A 22,649-nucleotide genomic window follows, 5' to 3' on the forward strand; every position below is an offset into this window, starting at 1 on the left:
CACTAACCGCCGCTTAAAAATAACTTAAGGCTTCATATTATAAGTCTGTTATACTAGATATTAAAATTGACAAAATTTTCTCATACATTTCTTGTGTATAAAACATATCCATATATGCGTGCTTATAGTTGATAATGAGATGAAGAACAGTCACATTAATGAATTAATAATTTTGTTGATGAAAAAATACTTCGATATATATGAAAAGTTCAAACGAAGCGTAGGTAGACTTCAAAATAGATTAGAGAGCAGATACTAGTTTTATGATAGTAGGGACGGAGGTGACGGCCGTATGGTTTGACGCGTTGGTCCCAGAGCTTCCGCTTTGGAACGTAGTAGGTACGATTTCCACCTGTGGTGGTTAATATTTATAACGTATCATTTTGCTACAATGAGTGCTTACTGGAGTCCCAAGTGACCCAAAGCTTTAATAGCTCAAAATACCTCTAAAATACTATCTTTAAAAAGCAATTTCAATTTTAATAAATCATTGATTCCAGCAATACCAGTAGATATTTACGCTTTTTCTAAGATTTTCCGTAAAACAAAAGTGATAGAAATCAATAAAACAGGAAAATATTTTAAGGTTAAAATATAATTTATTTTAATATGATAATTATCAAATTCTCGGGGAATTGATTGTTTTAATTTTAGATGTTTGGATTGTAGTTCTATTATCCCCTGTTCATGTTTGTAATAGGTTTTCATGTATTTGTGGTTAGTTATCCAAACAAAATTGAAACAGATAGGGCAGTAAAACCAAGATATTTAGTTCAAAATTTTAATTGAAAATTGACTAATTTAATTTGAAAAAATATGTACGAAAAAAAAATCAATTATTGCAGCAATGACATTTTATTATGAAATCTGACTGAAGGTCGTAGGTATGGAGACTACATAGAAAGCTAATGTTTCTCGTCTTTTTATCTTTAGAGCGAGAGGATAATTTCCAAAGCCTGGAAATGTAATGGACAACCTTATGGTAGGTCTTCAATTTATTCTTCCTTGACGACTCGAGGAGTGACCACTTTCATCGCTCGGAACATCGTTGGTACGTGATCAACTTTACCTATTGAAACCGAATATTCCTTCTCCGATATCCCGTTCATCAGAAAATTATCATATTACTTCTCAATAATTTCATACATGATCTACTGACCAGTTTATTCCATTAACATTATAGTCCATTTTGAGAATAGATATTAATAATAATAAAAGAAGAAAACTATTATAAGAAGAGAGCAGAATACAAGCAGACATGTACCATACAACCAATGTGCGATTTATATGAAGTTCAAGTTAGTGATATTATAGGCAAAAAAAAAAAAATTTTAGGAATGAGAATAGGAAGTTATGACATATCTTTAGACCATGCTTTGAAAGAAAAAATATTAGAAGGGCTTACTTCAACCTGAGAAGAAAAGGCACACTGGGGTAAATATGAATCCCACCAAAGAAAAAACAATTACACCAAGTGCGCACAGCTCTAGAGGTGCCCAGACAAATTTTAAAACACTCCTTAACGATCGCGGGCAGTTGAGGCAGTTGGCGTATTAAAAGGCTCAGGAGGGCTACTAACTTTATTTACAATGATAAGAAGATGCCCGTGGATAATATATGTCAAGAGAAGATGGTCGGGGTGCGGTAAGAAAATGACACAAATAATTTCTTGCCTTCATCAGGGAACAAGATAATAACTGAACACAAAACATACAAAATGATTGAAGTTACAATAATGTTACAGAATGAAAATAAATAAAAATAAAGTGATGAAAGAAGTAATTTTTTAAATTTTATTTTATTTATTATTATTATTAAGTAAGTTTTTTCAACTTCTTTGTGTCATTTTCTTATCGCACCCCCAATCATTTCTCTTCATATAACTTTATTCACAATATGCCAATATAGTTAAAAACTATTTTTTTAATTTCAATATCATTATTGAAATTTACAACTTTATATTATATAATACATTCAGTAAATTTGATCTTAGTTAAAATGGAGTGTTACAGACGTGTAGAGCAACTACCCATTGGTAGCACTCTAATAGTTAAAATAATTTTTTTTTTTAAAGTTATATAAGTTATGTTATCAACGGTCAACTATCTACACCTCATTATGTAAAACTGTCGAATTTACTCGATAAATAAAATGAAAATTATGATAAATCTATCATCTTAAACATTTCTACAAAAAGATTTATTTTGCAACTCAAAATTACACCCAGTGTTACTTGTCATTAATAAATGTTTTACCTTGAGTTAACTACTTACTTTTTGTACAATATCCCTTTTATATGATATTTTCTATATCTTAATAATGTCATTATTAATTGTTAATAGTAGCTATAAAAAAAAAAATTATGTTAAAAATAACATGAGCGAGTCAGCTTGGCAGCTTTCCTTGAATGGACACAGTCTTGATCAAATTAACTGAGTGAATTCCTCTGCAGTTGTGACCGACAATGGACAGCCCTATTGACCCAAGTGGTATTTGTATGCACAGTGCAACCGGCTCTTGGGTGCAACTCCATCAGCTGACGACATAACTTCAGACACTTCCTCGAGTCTTGTCAGAACAGATTAAAATTCGTTTAATAATTCTATTTTGACAAATGGGGCGATGAATGTCTATCTTTGAGTTTCAGGCGAAATTTCAAATTACTGGAGTAATGTCCAAAAACCTGTAGTTTTTGAAATCGTTCTGTGGTACAAGTAGTTACAATATTTTATATTCCTTGATGTGTTTTGCCTTACTATATTACAGTAAACTATATTTATTTTTGTATAATTTCTATGGTCATAGAATAATATAAACAACCAACATTTAGAAAGAGGCTGCTTGGTAATCTTCCTTTTGAATAGTGAAGTAACTATTTTCTAGAACTTAAATAAACCCCATTATTTATAATGTTACAGCGATTCTTTCTGTCCTATATCTACACTGAAGGCGCCCCAGTGTTCTGCATGATTGAGTACAAACAAAGATGAGGCGCAACGTCAATTTAGACAGTTTCACAGGAAGAGGAAGAAGTTAAGACAGAAAAAAAAATAGAAAAATGGTCCTCCAAAATTAGTTAATAATAAACGTTTTAATAAAGAAATAAACTTGTTCAGTTGAACATGGATATTCTAAAATATTTGAGTATTTCCAAGGAATTTTGCTTCGTGGATTATAATAATTTATCCACCCTACCATCAGAAGCTGAGATATTTATTATTTATTATTATTTTCCTCACGATGATTTGAAAATCGGACAAATAGAAATATTTATTAAATAAATCAAATAGTATCCTTGTATAGCCTCAACACTTTTTATTACGTCAGTAGTCCAACGTTTCGGCCATCTTGGCCATCCTCAAGGAGAATCATCAAATATAAATTCTCACCTCACATCAAATTTTAAAAATCGCTTTGCAGACTATTCTGCCCAGGTCATTAATTTTAAGTCAAACATACCCTATTTTTTATAAAATTCATTAGTTTTTAAAACTTTTAATTTTCAATTAATCCACACTATCAATACCATATAAACATTATATAAATAAACTGTCTCACATTACTAACACTAATAAAAACGGACAAATATGTACTATGAAAGAATTTGATAGTTAACTTAAGGAGGCAAGAGCAAAAATATTTGTTCAAAGTTGAAAATACAATTAGTAAAATAGACGAATATTTAATAACATTATTTAAAGTTTTGTAGCGACAAGTTGATGGTTAAAGCAATCAAGGGATATTTTAATCAAAGCCGTATATTTTTTTTAACGTATGCCTGAAGAAAATTTACTTTTTGACAAATTTGCGATTTAATTAATAAAAAAACAAAAAAAACTATGTTCCTTACATTGTATCCCAAACCCTCCAATCCCACATCACCACCCTTGAAGAATGGTGCCAAAACTGGAGGATTAAAATAAATTCCAATAAATCCCACCAAATCACATTTACCCTTCGACGTAAACCCATGACCTCTTCCCCTACAATATCCTTTAATAAGATCCCACTTATTCCTGTCGAACAGATCCGTTACTTAGGACTACATCTCGACAAACGACTGACATGGAATCCTCATACAAGACTAAAAAGACAATAAACTGCTCGTAGATTCCGACTATTGCAACATTTACTAGACAAACGGTCTAAATTGCCAATCCATTACAAAAGACTGATCTACATGACTATTATAAGGCCTATCTGGACATACGGAGTTGAGCTTTGGGGCTCCACTAAACCATCAAATTCCTCCAGAATCCAATCCTTACAGTCCAAAATCCTTTGTAAAATCCTTAATGCTCCTTACTTTGTCACAAATCAGAACTTCAATGTTCCATATGTTGCCGATTTGGCCAGAACCAGATAACGTTCCTTCCATAATAAACTCCTCAACCTCCCAAATCCACTTGTTTCTAACCTGGCTTCTCCTTCATTACCTAATAATCCTCCTAGGCGTCTGAAAAGAAGATGGCCTCGAGATCTTCTCCTCTAGAAATGTTATTGGAGTTCTATCAGTGGGTAGATTCTCCACATGTTTTTATCATGTCGCTATGTCACCTACAGCAAATTTACTTGTTGTATATATGTGTATACAGTTGTAAATAACAATAAATAAATTATTAAAAAAAAATTAATAAAAAATAGTTAATATCAGATATTTCACTATTTGTCAACACTGAGGCATATTCTTGATTTAGGTAGAAAACCTCAACCTCGCAAAAATATGATTTAATGACTTTTTACCTCTAATATAACATATACCTGTAGCTTGGAGCAACAACAACCAATGTAAGTCAGAATATCAGTATAACCAACGATATATAGTTCAAACTGATTGTGTTGGGTTAGTACTGATGGATTGCCGAGAAAAGTTTCAAACCAGATCATAAAAAATTTAAAGTGCAAGGGAGGCTGCAAATGCTTCGGTTATATCACAGGCTGCACTTTTTTCTTGCAGGCAAATAACAGCCAAACGAACTTTCTGTTTATTACGATTCGAATGGGACATTGCAAAAGATCCTTATTGATCGATAAGATCCTTATTGATCGATAAGATCCTTCAGTCAGCTAAACTGATATGGTTGGTGCCTTCTTAATTTAAGTCAGTTTGCTTTTGAATCAAAATGTCTTTCCGACTTACCGTGTAAGTGTCCCTTAAGAAAAATGAATTGGAAAACAAACTGAAGGTCGTTAGGCAAGATACAAATAAAAATAATTAGTGACTTTTGGTAATGCTGGGTCTACACTTGTCAAGACTTGTATGTAAATGTTTGCTAATAAGGAACATCTGCAGCTGAAGCGACTGTCTAATGACTGCAGCTGTCCGGTTAAAATCCAGCCTGGGGACTATCATTTCTGTAGCGGTTCAACAAAATGAAAACTTAGGGCCGTACGAAGCTAGATGGTTAGGCGTAGGTCTGTCGATCTGAGATCTGCGGGCGGCGCCGGATCTGGCCTAGGGCGTTGACTTTTTTCATTAAGTGGCGGTCCCACATAATGAATAACTTGACCCCCCACCATGGCTGTTAAAATAGGTTGATCGCCTGTAGATAATTCCCCCGTACGTCAGAAAGGACCAGGGAGTCATAAAAAAAAGAAGAAGACGTTTCGATATATTTTTATTTGTGTCGCCTATTACATTCCATTTATAAGATTTCGATTATAAAAAAAGAACAAAATAAACAAATGTTGAGTAAAAATGAAACCTAAAACTAAACTAAAAAAGTCAGCGATAGATGACAAAAATTCATAAAAATAGCCTATACATAACATAACCTATAAATTTAACCTTCTTTCTAGAATTTGTATCAGAATTTTTTATTACCACGACATATAATGTCTTTATAAATGTATATTAGTGCTATTTTAAATAAAAAATGAACTGATAAAATTGATTAACAAGATTTGAAACAATGTATTTATACCGAATCGATAGAATTTTACATTACATTCTTATATTACAGTTAATGATTTAATCCGATGGTTGTGAAAATTCTTAAATGAATCAAAACACAGAGAGCACAAACGTTCATGTGTCTAAACCAATGTAAACTGAACACAAACAACGAGTCGAGTTCAAACTAACTTGTGATACATGTTAACCCATCCATACGCTTGTGCAGGCGCCAATTAATCATAGTTTGGCAAACATGAAGAGGAACTCTTACATTGTTTGATTTCGCTTTAAAAAAGTTTAATATTTGACAAAGTTACTAAATAAAAACTAGAAAGCTCAAAAATTATAACGAGGACTTTTGTTGCTTCAGGGCTTGTCTTAACAGCAGTTTGATCATTGTCAAAACTCGTGTCGGAACAAGCCTTTTGCGTATAACGTGTTAAATACATTGTCTTTTTTATTTCTTCGTTGCTTAGAAACGAGTATTTAAAATGAAATAATCGAAGTAATATGACATTAATAAGTTATATCATTGTTTTTATTGTTATTTTTTCGGTTCGATGTTTTCCTTTTTAAGTAATGTACGGTCAAGAATTAAGTTAAATTGATGGATTGATACCGTACTGTTACTTTTAAATATAACTGTCTAAAAGGTTAGGTATCTACTCCGTGTAAAATGTAATCCAAAAGTATATATGAATAAATTATTAAAAAGTTACTATGCTGTCTTGTATATTAAGAAGTGATAGAGAGAAATATATGCCAAATTTTCTAGTGGTAGGAGCTAAAATCTAATTTGAACGTAAACAGTTGGAGTACACGCTGTAGACACGTTTTAATAATCATACCAGTTTGAGCAATCTATCAAAACGTAAAACCAAAAAAACATGGAGCGCAATGCTTATAAATAAGATTTGTAAAAATTTGTCTTACGCTAATTCAAAAAGATTACGTAAATGTAAAGATAACAGTACTACTAAAGATATCAGTGTGATCTTTTCCTTAGTCGTTCCATTAAAAACAGAACTAACGAATTCGAGATATCTTTTTATTTATGACAGGCGATGATATTTTATTGAATAATTTCCGAGGCACTAAAGCGGGATTCATTATCCTTACTGAAAAAATAATCGGAGAGGGAGTTACCTGCTGTCAGCTGTTACATGTTAACACATGCTGTAAGCTTAATCTATCGTTATATATCTCATCGGTGTTCGTCAATATGCCTGTTTCGTTAGGGTTAAAATTCGCCAATAGTCTATTCGTACGAAACTAGCAAAAAGATGGAGCAACTAGAACCAAGTCAGGTAGAGATGGACTGGCAGTTATCCAGGGTCGTGGTCTACCTCAACCCGCACTTCCAGCAGCTTTGCCAGAGTTCGTCGATCACGTGTTTTGGAGGTAGGTGTCTTTATTATAGGCTAGGTCATAAAGATTTCCCTCAACTTCAAGTCATACGTACTATAGACAACTGAATGTATGAAAAACGCATAGCGTAACAATTAAATAAGTAGTAAGAATATATATGGGTTAATTCGTAATTGTTCCTCTCACCATAACACGTAAACTTGACTTGAATAACTTGACATTCTCATACATAAAATTTTAATAAATCGTTCTTCATGAATTGGTTTGTACAGACACTACAACTTACTCAACATTCATTTACCACCTTTCTTTGAGTTGAAAGTAACCATCACTCGTTTAATAGCAGATATTTGTAAATTATTCATTATAGTAATGCTTTTAGTTAAGAGACTGACTAGGATTAATTACGACAGTTTCGTGCTTTTAAAAAAAATGCTCCTAAAATTTGAACATTTTCTTTTGCGAAGTATAGCAAAACATAAAAATATTACAGTTTACTAAGCTTTACATTCACTTCTTAATCATTAAACTGTTACGTAATGGATATTGAATATACCAACAATGAGTTTATGGAGTTAGTCATCTTATCAACTGAAAGACTCAATTATAGGTTAAATAAAAATAAAAAACTAACTATTCTGACAAAAATCTTTTTCAGACCGGCGAATCGAAAAAACGCTCTGGACATTTCCTAGACAGTTTAGCAATTTAACATATATTAGTAGAGGCCGTTTATCGTCAATCTCTGTTACCTTATACAAGTCACTAATTACATTTACTTTCCTTTTTTTTTTTTGAACTTTAATAGTATATAATACTAATACTATCATTTCTTGGAAGTGTGTTTTTTATCTGGCAAAAATATTTTTGCTGTAATACTCAATTTAAGTTAATATTAATCAGTTAATAATCAAATCCTTTTATAGTTCATAATTATTCATTTAAGGTTACTTATGAAAATGTAAAATGGTAAATTATTTTGTAAAAGCAGAATAATAGGGATTTTAGAGAAAGCCATTTTGAAAATTCGGTATTTTAGTGTCGACAAACGATTTCAACGAGGGTAACACTCAGCTGGTATTCAAGCCCATTTAATTATAATTTGATATACTGAGTTTATTCAAAATCGTTAATCTTTTTTTGCTATAGATTATTGAATTATTATATTATTATATATTATTGAAAAAATGTGAAAAATTGGAGCTGTTTTTGATAAAGAAAAGTGAAAAATCAATTCTTCAAAGAAGCACATCGGTCGTTTTTATTAAATAATTTGCTGTCACATCCCAGACATTTACTCGTTTTAAATATGTCATTTCGGTTCCTTACGATTTTTCATTTTTGAGCTAGATTGAACAGCAACTTATTTGATAATATATCCGACCGGAAGTGCCTCTTCTAACTATCGATTTTCTGAATAACATATCTAACAATTTTGATTCAAATCGGTATATCAATGTAGAATTAAATTATCTTTTATGTCCGCTAGGTCTTATTCTGGTTGGTACAATCTAGAAATATCTGTTCTGAAATAGGCGTGGATTAATTTCAACTTGACGCAGGGTAGTGAGTAAATGTTAAGTGATGTGCGTACTGCACTAATTTTTATCTTTCTTTTGGAGGAAATTGATACCCTCATCGATATAATATCTTATTGGGATTTGATTTATTATAACCCCATTGCTGGAGAAGTACTGGAGAATGGTAAATGCTGAATATAAGCTTAAAAGTAACTTCGAGCGACACAGTTGTTTTCCGCACTTTCAACAATTTTAATTTTAAGTTATTTTAATTTCAAATTAAGACTGGCATCCCGTATATCAAAACATCTTCACAAGATTTAATGATTTGCGCCTCATATAGTCGAAATATTTTTAAGCTATTTAGTTATTTTTAAAAGTTTCACCTTCCGCAATTCCCCATTGTGTAGTGGTAAAGGTAGATACCCGGTGTTCTTCCTGTAACTACAGCAGTCACGTTTTACATCCGTGAAGAGCTTTCGCAAGGAAAATGGTCATGTAAATTTTTAAATATTTACGTACTTGTACGTAAGTCATAAGAGCCGTCTGTTTTGAAATAGGACTAGTCACAATAATAATCAGATAAGGTCATATCTTTCTTATCGCCTCTATGCTTCATAATCTTGAAAAAATGTTCGATAGCATTGTCGTAGCTGGGCGTCATCCTATGATTAAACTTCGCTTTCTACCAAAAGTTAAATAACTTACTAAATAAGAGAAAATTATCGATGAGTCAGCTTGATATTTTCAACATGAAGTTAAATTTAAGTATGTAATTTCAATTTCTAACGACTTTTCGTTTTTGAGCAAGTTTTTCACTCACAGAAAATTTTTGAAACTTGGATTTTTGCACTTAAGGGATGTTAAAACACGAATTCGAAATTCCTATATTCTGTATATAGGTGAGTTAAAAATAGAGTTCTTGACGATTTATTGTATTCGACAATATTTGTTTTGAATTTTAATTAAAAATCTACTCATTTACTACAAATCTAATCCCATAGGAGCGTATGTCTGCATTGGGAAGGCAAATGCCCTTATTTCTCTACGCTTGAAACTGAAAAAACAATTTAAGCGTTCCAAAAATCATTTATCGACAAATCAGAGATTTTAATTTTCAATTAGAACTTTTTAAGGATGTAACATTTACCGCAGGGACTAGCGGAAATAGTTGACCATGGGATTTCTTTATGTAATTTATAGTAAGAACTTATAATCTACAACTAACTACTAAATGAAGAGGTAACAATTATAAGAAAAAAAAATAATAGGTCGAATTCAATTAAGGTACAGTTACCTTCTAAGTGAGATCCGTTACAAGGGAGAGACGTAAAAAGTAGATTGCTCCATGAAACGACCTAATGGGCAGAAGGCGAACGTCACTACTGACTAAGGTTCATCCGATTCGCTGAGCAAGGTTAGATCTCCGTAGCTCTGTCTGAGTCATCTTTCGTGGAGCACAGCACAATTTGTGGTCAGCCGTGTCTAGATATGTTAGTGGTTGCTCTTAAGTATTCAAGTTGTAGGAGGTAGCAATTGCATGAAGTGCGTGTAAAAGCTTGATTTGTAATTCATCAAGCCTTTTTTGCTTTATTCAAAAAAAAATTTTTTTTTGTAAATTATTTCAATGAAAACCCAACTATTCTAAACGAACTCTATCATTCTAAACGAAACTATCTGTACGAGTTCTGAATTTCTTATGTCCGAAAAATCCTGAGGAAAGATTTTTCTTAAACTTTTGGATCCAGGATTTTTTTTAATGAGATTTCTTCATACTATAAAAACTTTAATATTTTTATTACAAGCTAACAAGCAGATAAAGGGGACAAAATAAACAGGACACGTTTCATTAAACCGAATTAATGACTGCGGTAATTTATTGCAGTGAAATTTCCTTCAAACCATATAGTTTAGTTTTTTTTTTCTCCAAGTTTCTTTAATTTTTTTTTATTGTTTTACAGTTTCTTATACTCTTTAAACACGCAAGGCTTTCCGAATCGACCGATTAAAAAACACGCTATTCGGAAGTTTACAGTCTCAATCATAAACGTAGATAGATAGATAATACAACAATATGCTGCTTGAAGAATCTGAAATTGCAACATGGGATGCATATGTTTATTTCGGTGGCCCCTCACCTCTAAACATTTAAGTAGTTTTTCACAAAACGGTCACCTTAAACTTCATATAACTATTTCACTTAGACACCTTCAAATACAATTGTTAGAAAAAGGTAGTATTCACTTATGTTTTTTCGTGTAATGCAATTTATTAATTCATGTTCATGTATTTATTTTTATACATTAAAAGAACATACATTTATTTATGACCTTTTATGAGAAAAATTGCATTTTATAAGCTATTAATTCTTCAATTTTATTTTAAATTTTAATTAAATATTAAATCTGTTTTAATCAATTCTTTTAATAATCGAGTTTTGTGTATCTATCTATTTTTTTTTCTCTATAAGTTAAATTACCTTGGTTTAATAGTAAAGTGGAATAGAATCTCTAATGTTGAGAACAAGGAGCTAAAAAGAAATTTAAAACAGATTCAGGACAAAAAAAAAAAGGATATTTGATCCAAAAAAATACTGAAGAATGAGGCAATAGAAGAACAGTGGTAAAATTATTAGCATTTATTTTCTCGTCGGGAAAATATTCTAATTATAAATTAATTAATGTTAATAATTCAACGCAGGGAAATAATATGAATAAATGTTTAAAAAAAACATACCAACTAAGGTGTTTGCAAGGTCAATACTTCTTTGAACTGGTATCTATTATGTAAACAGCACTCACCTGAAATAGAATAAGGTTTGATTAGAGCATGGCATTTTCATTCAAGTTTTTTATTACTAAAACATTATTTTATGATAGTTCTAATAGAAGACAGGAATGAATAAACCTTTTTTATTATATCATTAAAAATCACTCAGATTTTTTAATTGTAATTTTTAAAGATATGATCGACACAATCACCTGAAAAATCGTGCTATTAAACAAGAATCTTGAGTTGTCAATGTTATAAGGCTAAGATAAGTACACAACCTTTATCAGTAATAAAAAAATCATTTTCGAAAATTGTTTACATAAACTTCCCTACTGTTGTATGCACATATACAATTATTTGCCGTTGCAACTGAATTATTTATCAATAATACTAATTTGTTACCGCTAGACGTTTGCACAACGATATTAGACGATTCTTTTTTTAAAGAACAATAAACCATATTATGCAGGTAGGTATATTTTTCAAGCTAGGAAAAATAAAATAAATAATTCTATACAGGTGCTATACTATTAATTAAATTAAAATTGTCCCCGTTATGAGAATCATAAACTTTAGGACTGGAAAAAAATCAGGAAAGGCTAGAAATAACATTTTATTGTATTGATAGTAATAAGAACTATTTACGGGATTATTTAAGGGACCACGGCTCATGTGTCTGTAGTGCTGCTTGTTGCCACCGCATTGGTGGGGGTGGTGGTTGGAAGGTCTAAAGGGTTTTAGATATTTCAGCCAGTCTAGGAATTTAATGTGTAAAAAATTCCCCGTTGGGATATCGAGTATGTTGTGTATAGCGGGCGATTTCTCCTTCATCCTTACTGTAGTCCGGACAATCTTCTCCAGTATGGAGTTCTCTAGATGGGGGTGTGTGCCGCCTGTGAGGAGCATGAACAAAGGGGAGTCATAAAAGAGCGCTGGTCGGGGGGCATTTTTATATATTTGTAGTTTTAGTCTGAGGAAAACGGCTGATAATGTTAGGAGATGGTTTTAGGTGGTACGAATTCTTCCTGACCGTCTTGCTTTTCTGATAAAGAAGGTCAAACCAGAACAGAAGACTCTCAGTACAGGTTCAAGAAAAGCACTCCAGCACCGTTCCATTGACGTGTGGTATGCTACGTGGGACAGTGATCCGGCCGATATTCTCCTTAAATTACACTGCTAATGTATTAGGCAAAAATACAGCGCCTGCGCAAAAGACATCACCAATTACAGAAGCAACGTAAAGGCAACGCATACATTACCCCAGGCTGTAAAATTCCTGTGTAATTCCAAAATGATTTGGGTAATTCTTGAAGTTCACGAAGATTCATTCATTATCAGTTAGCAAATGTTTTTTTTTAATTTTAATATTTATTTATTGCTATTTACAACTGTACATTATAATACATTTAGTAAATATGTTCTTAGTAAAAATTGGAGTGTTACAGGCGTGTAGAGAAACTACCCATTGGTAGCTCTCTAATGACATTTTACATTAGCTGGTCTCGCGGCCATATTCTTTTCAGGCGCCTCGGAGGATTGTCAGGAATGGAAGAGGATGCAAGATTAGAAACTAGGGGGTTTGAGAGTTTATAATGGAAGGAGTGATATCTGGTTCGGGCAAGATCGGTTACATAAGGAACATTAATGTCTTTATGTATGATTTTATTTGTGACAAAGTAAGGAGCATTGAGGATTTTACGAAGGATTTTGGATCGTAAGTATTGAATACGAGAGGAATTCGAAGGTTTAGTGGAGCCCCAAAGCTCAACTCCATATGTCCAAATTAGTTACCAAATTTAAGATTAAAAAAAAGTTCTTGAATTGAGAGTTTTCAATGCAATTTTTTGGTACTTAAACCTGCCAACTAAGAATAAAAGATTCACTCAGAATTGGTCTTAAGATACATAATGTGGATGGGATGGTTGTGGAGTTAAGGTTGCTATATTTTCCATTTACCTTCTCTCTGCAATAATTAATACAATGCCTGTGATGTTAGGCATCATGATCTCCAAAACGTTTTGCTACCGCTAAAGTACATTACTCAACAATACGAATCATTGTTAAATAAAGAAAAATATTATTATAAAAACATATTTCGTGATGCAGGGTACCGCACGACTTCCACATCAGCAGATCCGATCGTAAACTTCACGGTTAGACTTGAAGAGGAAGGAGTTTATTGACGCTCATGGAACAAATAGGTTACTGAACTATAGCAGCCTGGGCTATTCCGAACATTTTGCTAAATATCTTACGAGTTATTCCTACTGCTGGATGAGAATTGCGGTCAATGGCAAAGGACAGGGGAAAAATGGAACGAAAAGGCCTTGTTCCGCCTAACGCGCTTTCTTAACTGCTTAAACTGCAATTATTGGTAACACAGGTCTACAAAAAGAGACTTTCAGAAATTCGATCTGATTCTTTTATCGAACTTTTACCTTATGTTTTATGGTGTGCTAAAACCGAAATTAAACTCTGTTTTCTTCCATCATGTGAACTTTTTTTTCGCTAATCCATAACATGAATAGCACAAAATCATGAAAACATTTCGTAGGTCCCACAGTACTCTGCTTTATTTTAATATACTAGAATAACGCAGAGATGGAGGAAATCAAGAACAGGTGTTTATTTAAACAGACAATTAAATATATAACTTATTACTAATAGAAAAAGGAACAAAAAAAAAAAAGTTGTTTTATATTTAAGATTTGAATAGGAAAGGAAAGTTTCTTTGAATCTGAGTTAGCGTATATACATCAAATAATTTAAAAAGGGCAAGTAACTGGATAATGCGAAAAATGAAAAAAATAAAGAGGTAATAAAAATGGCTAATTCCTGGAGAAAAAAGAAAAAGATAATAATGTTTGTCTATTGTTTATATCATACTCGAACCTAATAACTTCCAACTATTTATTTTATGTTTATTTTTCTCTTATTTTTAATTGTCTTAGCCTTCCATTTTAGTCACTAATTGTTTAAAAATTAACAACAGTAAATCAAGGAATAAACCAAGAAACGACCAGAGGTAATTTTTCTCTAGACAGAGATAGGTTGCAATCGATTGCCTACAATAGTGTTAGATATTTTACGCACAAATCATTACAATAGAGATTTAACTAAAACCGAATAAAAAACATTTCTAGTTTGTTTTATAAAAACAAATCTGGGGAAAACTAATATTGTTATTATTGGAATAAAAAGTCTTCCTAGTTTTGGATAATTCAGCTATAACCATGCGGATTCTAACTGATAGACGGTTTCAATTGGATATGTTTTATTGGAAAGAAAGACGACTTCAGTGTTTTATCTGTACCTAATCTGCCTATTCTCTCTCTCACGTTGACTCACGGCTACAGTAACGGAATCAATAATTATCTGCCCCTGCTGAAGTCGAATCCGGGCCCTTGGGGATGGTAGTACAGCACCATAGTAATTGAGCCACCCTCTTCTCATAATTAAAATCATTAACATAATAAATAAATACATGGTGAAACTTTTCTTGTATAGAAGATCAAAAAATCAGAATGAGTTGAATTGTGTCATGTTTGTCAGTCATCTATAACATTTCCGACCTGAAGAATCTAGAAAAAAAATCCTCACGGATATTTGACCTGTCTCCAGTATTAGTTACTTAGAAACAACAATTACCTTGCCTTTATTTATTCTGTTCCAAACCTCAATAGCTTAGGATTAAACACAGATATTTCAAAAAACCTTTTGAGGCGATGATTAAACAATAGAATTAGTGTTTTAGTTTTTAAAATCAAAAGATTTACTGAAAAAAATATAACATTGAACGGGGGAAAAAAAATAAAAATAATAATAATAAAATAAACGATAAATAAATAAATAATCAAATAAAATTAACTAGGTATAATTACTAGCCAAAATTGATGAGTCTGCCAAGTATATGTAGGGGGAAGAAAAAATGGCGTATGTTTCGAAACCTTAAAAAAACGTTAATTTTTCATTCGGAGCTCTATATCTTAAAAACTAACAAAACTAGAAAACCTAAGAGAACATTATTTAAAGAAGAGTAAATTTGCTAAAATATGAGCCCTTATAGAGTTATTTACGTTAAATATTTTTCGAGAAATAGCTTTTTAAAAAGCAACATTTCATAAAAATGTTGTATGGGACGTACTGAAAGATCAGTAGCTAGTGAATTTATTTTGAAAAATTTATATCTCCAAAACCATGTGACCTACAGATGTCTATTAGCACTAACATTAAAGCTAGTTTAATGAGCTAAAAAGTAATTTATGATGTTTATCTTCATAGGAGTAATAGTTTACATGAAATTTGCTAAAATAAATTGATTTATAGCAGTTCAAGCAAATTTTCATTTGCCTAATTTATATTCATAAGTGAATATCATAAAAACTACTACCCCTACGAAGATAAGTGTCATAAACTACTTTAGAGAAAGTTACATTTCCTTTATTTTGAGTGTTGGCAGACATATGTGCGTCTTATGGATATAGAGATATATTTTTTCCAAAAATCCAACATTTTATACGAACAACTAGAAATTAACATTTTGTGAGTTTATTTTGTCAAATATTATAAAAACTACTACTCCTACAAAGAAAAACATAAATATTTTTTTGTAGTATATTTAACTAGCTTTAATTTGAGCGCTAACAGACATCTACACGTCCAATGGTTTCTGAAATAATGTTTTTCATAAATCAAACTTATTGTCCGAACAACTATAAATCAATTTATTTTAGAAAATATCATGAAAACCACTATTCCTACGTAGGTAAAGGTAATAAACTTCTTTATAATCCATTCAACTAGCTTTAATTTGAGTGTTAATAGATATCTGTACATCACATAGTTCCTAAGAAATAGATTTTTCAAAATAAATTAACTAACTACTAATCTTTCAGTATTTTTTAAAGAAATTTTGTTTTTTAAAAAGCTATATCTCTTTTAGAGATTAGACATAAATAACTCTTTTAGGGCTAATATTTCAGCAAATTTACTCTTCTTTAAATAATGTTCTTTTAGATTTTCTAGTGTTGTTGTTAGTTTTTATGATATAGAGGTCCGAATGAAAAATTAATGTTTTTTTAAGGTTTTGAAACAAACGCCATTTTTTCTTTCCCCTACCTATACTTGGCAGACTCATCAATTTTGACTAGTAATTATACCTAGTTTTCATCAAAATAATTAAAAATTGGGGTGAGATAACTGCCTTTTTTTCTTCCGGGCTCTTGTACTATCAGCGCTTTTGCAACTAAGAACTTTCAAATCAGTTTTAATTTATTTTATATTTGTTGTATGAGACCTGCTCTGAATGACGAGGCACTGATTCCAAACAAAAAAAATAAATAAAAAAGGACGGAATTTGCACTAGAAAATAGCAATAAAACATATTTATGTGGCTGGTGCATTTATGAATGCAAGGTACAATAAAAGAATCCGATATTCAGCAACGGCGCTCTTTTTCTGCTTTCTCAGTTTTTTCCCTTCTTAAACCGCTAAGGTTAGCAGAGTAAAGAGCATTGTGAGGGTATTTTTCAATTCATCGATATCATGTCAAAACATCTCATAATTTTTTTATAGAAAAACAAAAGAGATGTGGTAGAAAATATTTTTGTATAAATGAGGACTAGACGTTTACGAGACATAACCGGTTTAATCGATATTTAATTTGTTGAAGTAGATAAATAATGAATTAAATCGTATTAAATTATTGGACCAAATAATAAAACAATTGTATCACATCTAAGCAGTATGTTCTATGTTTTTGTTTTCGTAAGGGTTATCTTCTGGAGTATAGATTTCGAAGAAACGATTCATGGTAACAAGTCATTGCTTTGATAAAAAGCTTTAATATCAATATTGGCATATGTGCTTCTTGTACTAGCCTTGTACCTTCAATCAAAAGTTAAAACTTTATTTAAATTTATGAAAAATATTAAGAATACAAGTTTGATACAATATAGTGTACAATACGCTCTCTTTTATTAGTTAAATTAATTTTATTCTTATTAGTTTAAACAGTGTATTTATTTTTTAAAGAACTAAGTGGTTCTAATCGCGTCGTGATTCAATAAGAGAACTTATCGCTACATTGTTTGCTTAAAAAATACTAACGAATTATTAACATAAAATATCTTGTTAATTACAAGAACGTTATTTCAATATAATTAAATGTACATTGTACTTTTTCATGAGTGTAATATACCAATTAAACAGTAAGTAAATTAAGAACCTTACCTTAAAACCACTATCGTCCTAGATCAGCTGTGAATTAACACAACACTCAAGACAAATGACGTTAGAAAATTTTCATGCTGTGTGCATTTTTGCTTACATAAATTATATACATTTGTTTTGTTTTTTACTTACAATGAAGCTAATGAAAAATGTGATTTTTTTTTTTTTATAACTTTATAAATTTTATTTATCAAGGATTGTACATTGTAGATAGATGTAGTAAAGAATGCTTTTATTCATTCAATTTTCGATCACTATAAGAAATTTATTAAATGCTTACAAATAAATGCCATAAAACCCCATTGATCTCAAATCTTCATAGTCTGACCTGTGAATGAAATTCCCTTTAACGACTCGGTCTATCCGTCGATGTAGCCCTAATTCCCTGTTTTAGAGATTCGATCAATAAATTAAATGCATTTTAACTTTTTATAATTCAAGTCATAGATTTGCGTCGTGTAAGGTTGTAGGGCTTAGTAAGGAGTGGATCCCTAAAATGTTAATAAATACTGAACCGACGGGTAAACGTCTGAAGGGAAGACAGAAACGTAAATGGGAAGATTGCGTTAAAACTGATTTAATAGAATTGGATTTGAAGGGGCATCACTGGAAGAATGTATGTAGCGATTGGTGGTATCGGCATCGAACCTCGGGGTTCTTTAGGCCTTCATTATTATTACTACAATTCTGATTTTTAGATTTTAAATTAAAATTAGTAATTTTGCTAGATAGAAATAAGTTTACCTGATTTTATTTTCTTTTAGTTAGTGTAAGCCATATATACTGAAACCTCGATCGTTGAAATCAATAATTTTTCTACTACTGCCTAGTTTTTCAGAATCCTTTTAACTGTTTTTTATGTATTTGATACGTCTTTTTTTCCATATACGTGCTTTTCCTTACATTCAGGGAACAACATCGCCGTTAGGTTTTCTTTAACCAAGTACAGTATAATATTCGGACCTAAGTAGAATTAGTTAACTAGAGATTTAGAAGGCTACACAACGCGGATTTGCGCGAACTGCAACTGTTTGATGTAATTCAGTTGAGGGTAAGTGTTCGATAGGTAGACTGAAGCGTGAGTGGGAGGATTAATCTTACAGGTTTGAGTTTGGACGGACGTCGCTGCACAGATGTATGTAGACAACAATTGGAAGTCTAGTCATCGAACCTTGGAGATTCCTTAAGGATACCATTGCAACTACATGTTTAATCGTTCATGTGGTTCGAGCGATAAATAACTGGGAACATGCAACAGCCTAACAAAGAGCAATGTTAAAAGAAGGTTTATGAGGGCACTTCACGCAGTTTTTCTAGTATAGCCGAGTGATAAAAAGTAGTGCAGTAGCAATTATTGTGAATATACGTCCATCACTTACGGTAGTTTCTTTATCAGAGATTTTAACATGTAAAATTGCAACGGAATAAGCCGGCTTCAGAATTACGGCTAAACTATCACAAATGTGTTTTATTCAATAAACAGACAATCGCGTAGCAGCGAAAAATTGGAAAAGATTTAAACCTGAACGCGCAAAAAACATAGAAATAATCATTACCGATTAGAGACTTTATTACGTATTCTGGACAAGTGTATCCTTACTATGTTAGCTTCATAACTTGTTTTCTATTCTCAGATAATTCCAAATATAATACAATTTAATACTCAATACAATAGTAAGTTTTTTTTTAAATCTATATAAAGCTAAAGATCTAATTCTATGTTTTTATACAAATCCTCGCTTTGAATTTTAGTTTTGTAAGATACAAAATGTAAGACTCTAAAAGCTGGTTTCAAAAAAGTACCCCAGATCTTCCAGTTTATCAAAGTTAATAGCGCATAGCTGTTGGAAGACTACCACCCCCAGGAGTATCGACGTTCCACCACCATCTGCCTAGGGTGAGGGGGTCAGGGTTAGGGTTTCCCTTCCACTGTCTATTCCCAACTTACAACTTCGTCCGCAATATTGCGTAAAATGTAATCAATTAAATAATATTACAAATTTATTATTATAATTTCACATGATATTAATATGGTAGGTAATTGATTTTTTTTTAATACTTGTTTGATGATAACAGAAATCGAGATATTTAACTGATACTACCCAACAAAGACCATTTCATCAAATGAATCGAAAAACTTCAGCTCTAGAAATACGATTGGGCAATAAGAAACCACGAAATGGAGTATTGAATAGGAGCAGTTTAAATAAATTAATTAGTTTGAAAATAATGTAAACAAAAATCACAGAAAGAAAAAAAAACTAAGTAACAGATCTCTGATATTGAGTTTTTATTTTCCTCACATTTTTGTTAGGAAAACATATGAAAAGTGATTCAATAGTTTCATAAATGCTAAGAAGTAGAGAAAAAGTGGCGGGAAAGGAGAGGGAGAGAGGGTTATTTCTAACTCAATTAGTAGAAGTCGGCAAAAAAAATATATTAATAATACAATTCAATATTTGAATATGAATAAATTATACCTGAAATTCATCCCTGCTTTTCAGGAATTTTTCAGCCTAAAAAAGAAAAAAAAATCTCTACATGCCTAATTACAGATCATTTGAACCATAGGGGATGGCGTGGGATGCAAGTGTTCAAATTTAGCATATAGGAGATGAAAATATATCTGACGAACATCTCCGAAAACACCATACCCGTTTTTTGGAGTTTACGAAAGGGATATAAATTTTTCCGTCATACTCTTCTGACTTCTGAAACAATTCTATTATATTCAGTGAAAATCCGTCGAAAATATTTAACCTTGTAAGTACTGCATCTCTTAAAATAAAAATCACTAATATTCAGTACATTTAACTGAGTGGTTGGAAATTAAATAATATTTTATTCGGGTTCGTAATCGTGATCCAATTTTTTAACAGTAGAAAGAGGAAATTAAAGAACCACTAGGATGAGTTTTTGTTCGGTTAGTGGACGGCAAAGAAAGATACTTTGTAAGGAAATACTGTTACTAGACCAACGGTTATGCAAGGAGGTGATTTGGTCAAAACCACGCTCGACCGCCAGATTTTTACCCAATTTATGAGGCTGGGTGGACACCAGGAAGGCTCCAGAACCCACAGGGTTGACTCACGGCTACAGTGTAACAGAAAACACTTTTCTGAATTCCCAGCGGGATTCGAACCCGGGTCCTTGGAGTTAGTAGCATCTCACCTTACCACGCTGCCACCGCACTCTCAACCTCTTTTTAATACATTAAATAATTATGATGTCATTATATTGGTATTATGTATTGATTCAATTTCTGTTTATTAAACAGTATCCATCAAACCGGTCTAAAGAAATCTTAATCTTGCATAGTTTTGGAGAGTCGATAGGATATGAATAAGAAAAAAATAATTTAAAATTAAACATTCTCAATATAATACTAGTCCGTTAAAAAAAAGAAAGAAAGAATAATTTATTAGTATAAGATACTATTCATGTCACCTGGATAATGGCAATCGATAGTTTCAAGGAAAAATAGGTCTTATCGTTTCGTTTTAAATTCGTAAGTAGAAATTTATGAGGGTTTAATAAAATAATAAAGGAATTAATAACAAAAATATTTTGTAATTTTGATTAACCTTTTCGACCTTAGTTATCGTATATAGTATTTATTATAATAATGTTATAATCTATCATTAATAATGGTACTTATCATATATGGTAATTATTATTATATTGTTGTATTATATTATTATTATATTATTATTACCCTATTATCACAGATTTGTGCGTTCAATGCAACTTAGCATCTAATGCCGGAGGGGTGACATGAGGTTACCATATGTCTGGAGATTTACCTCCAGCTGTCTTCAGAATGGTGACATTTCTACTGAGATAACTTTATTTGAAATATATATTCAGGGATTCATTTGTGAAATCAGAAATCAGAAAACAAAAATATAATAAAAGATAGTTTAACAGATCAACTGGAATAAAGATCAAAGTGCACATTTTATAATTAACCGACTAACCTTTTTCAGTATAAACCAAATTGTCTATTTTTAAAAAAATAGGAATTATTGAATTTGAATAGTATTTTTTAATCACAGCTCATGTTCAGCGGCAATCTGCGTTCCTGGAGGTACTCCGGCATGGTGTGTTACTAGTTACTTAGAAGCCCAGGAAGAAGGCACAAAATGATCGCCTTTGTAAACAATGTAACATATTTTTCACGTTTTAATAATTAACAATTCGTTTCTTAAAAATAAAATTTAAACAGTCATTACATCATAGGGAAAATTCAGTTATACTAAATCTTTCTTTGCCGTCCACTAACCTAACAAAAACTCATCCTAGTGGTTCTTTAATTTCCTCTTTCTACTGTTAAAAAATTGGATCACGATTACGAACCCGAATAAAATATTATTTAATTTCTAACCACTCAGTTAAATGTACTGAATATTAGTGATTTTTATTTTAAGAGATGCAGTACTTAGGGAGAAAATTTACTTCTCAGTTTATTTGTAGACGGAATCATGAATTTCCGATCAGTAAACGGATTTGTCGTCGAGAACCCTATTGAATTCTCACTAATTGGTTCATTAATTGTTTTGTAATTATTTTGTCTTTTAAAAACATATCATAGTTAGTGTCGGTAAATTAAAAAAAAATCCGGTTATAGCCACTTAACAACAAGCAAATAAAACACGCCCGCCCAAACAGATTCATTATGATGGCATAGGAAGATCGTAAAGCAAAAATTACGGTACAACAATTGAAGCCGTAAAATACGTAATTGCTACCTAGACCAGATAGTACAAGAGCCCAAGAGGAGAAAAAAGGCAGTTATCTCACTCCAATTTTTTATTACTTTAATGAAAACTATGTATAATTAATAGTCAAAATTGATGAGTCTG

The 22,649-nt window shown here is 31.5% G+C and overlaps 1 protein-coding gene across 2 annotated transcripts in view; it reads right to left on the reverse strand.

Moving 5' to 3' along the window:
• Nucleotides 1-22,649, reverse strand: part of LOC106691389 (uncharacterized) — a 67,437-nt gene that overhangs the window by 37,010 nt on the left and 7,778 nt on the right. The window contains exon 1 of one of the 2 annotated variants that reach the window (XM_014437140.3): nt 10,082-10,166. The exons of the other annotated variant lie outside the window; for it this stretch is intronic. The gene's annotated coding sequence lies outside the window, so the exon portion shown is untranslated. Of the gene's footprint in view, nt 1-10,081; nt 10,167-22,649 lie in introns of those variants that run through there. 2 annotated transcript variants of the gene reach the window in all.

Source organism: Halyomorpha halys, unplaced genomic scaffold (genome assembly GCF_000696795.3).
Source record: "Halyomorpha halys isolate HHAL.00 unplaced genomic scaffold, Hhal_1.1 Scaffold2312.1, whole genome shotgun sequence".
Taxonomy (NCBI): domain Eukaryota; kingdom Metazoa; phylum Arthropoda; class Insecta; order Hemiptera; family Pentatomidae; genus Halyomorpha; species Halyomorpha halys.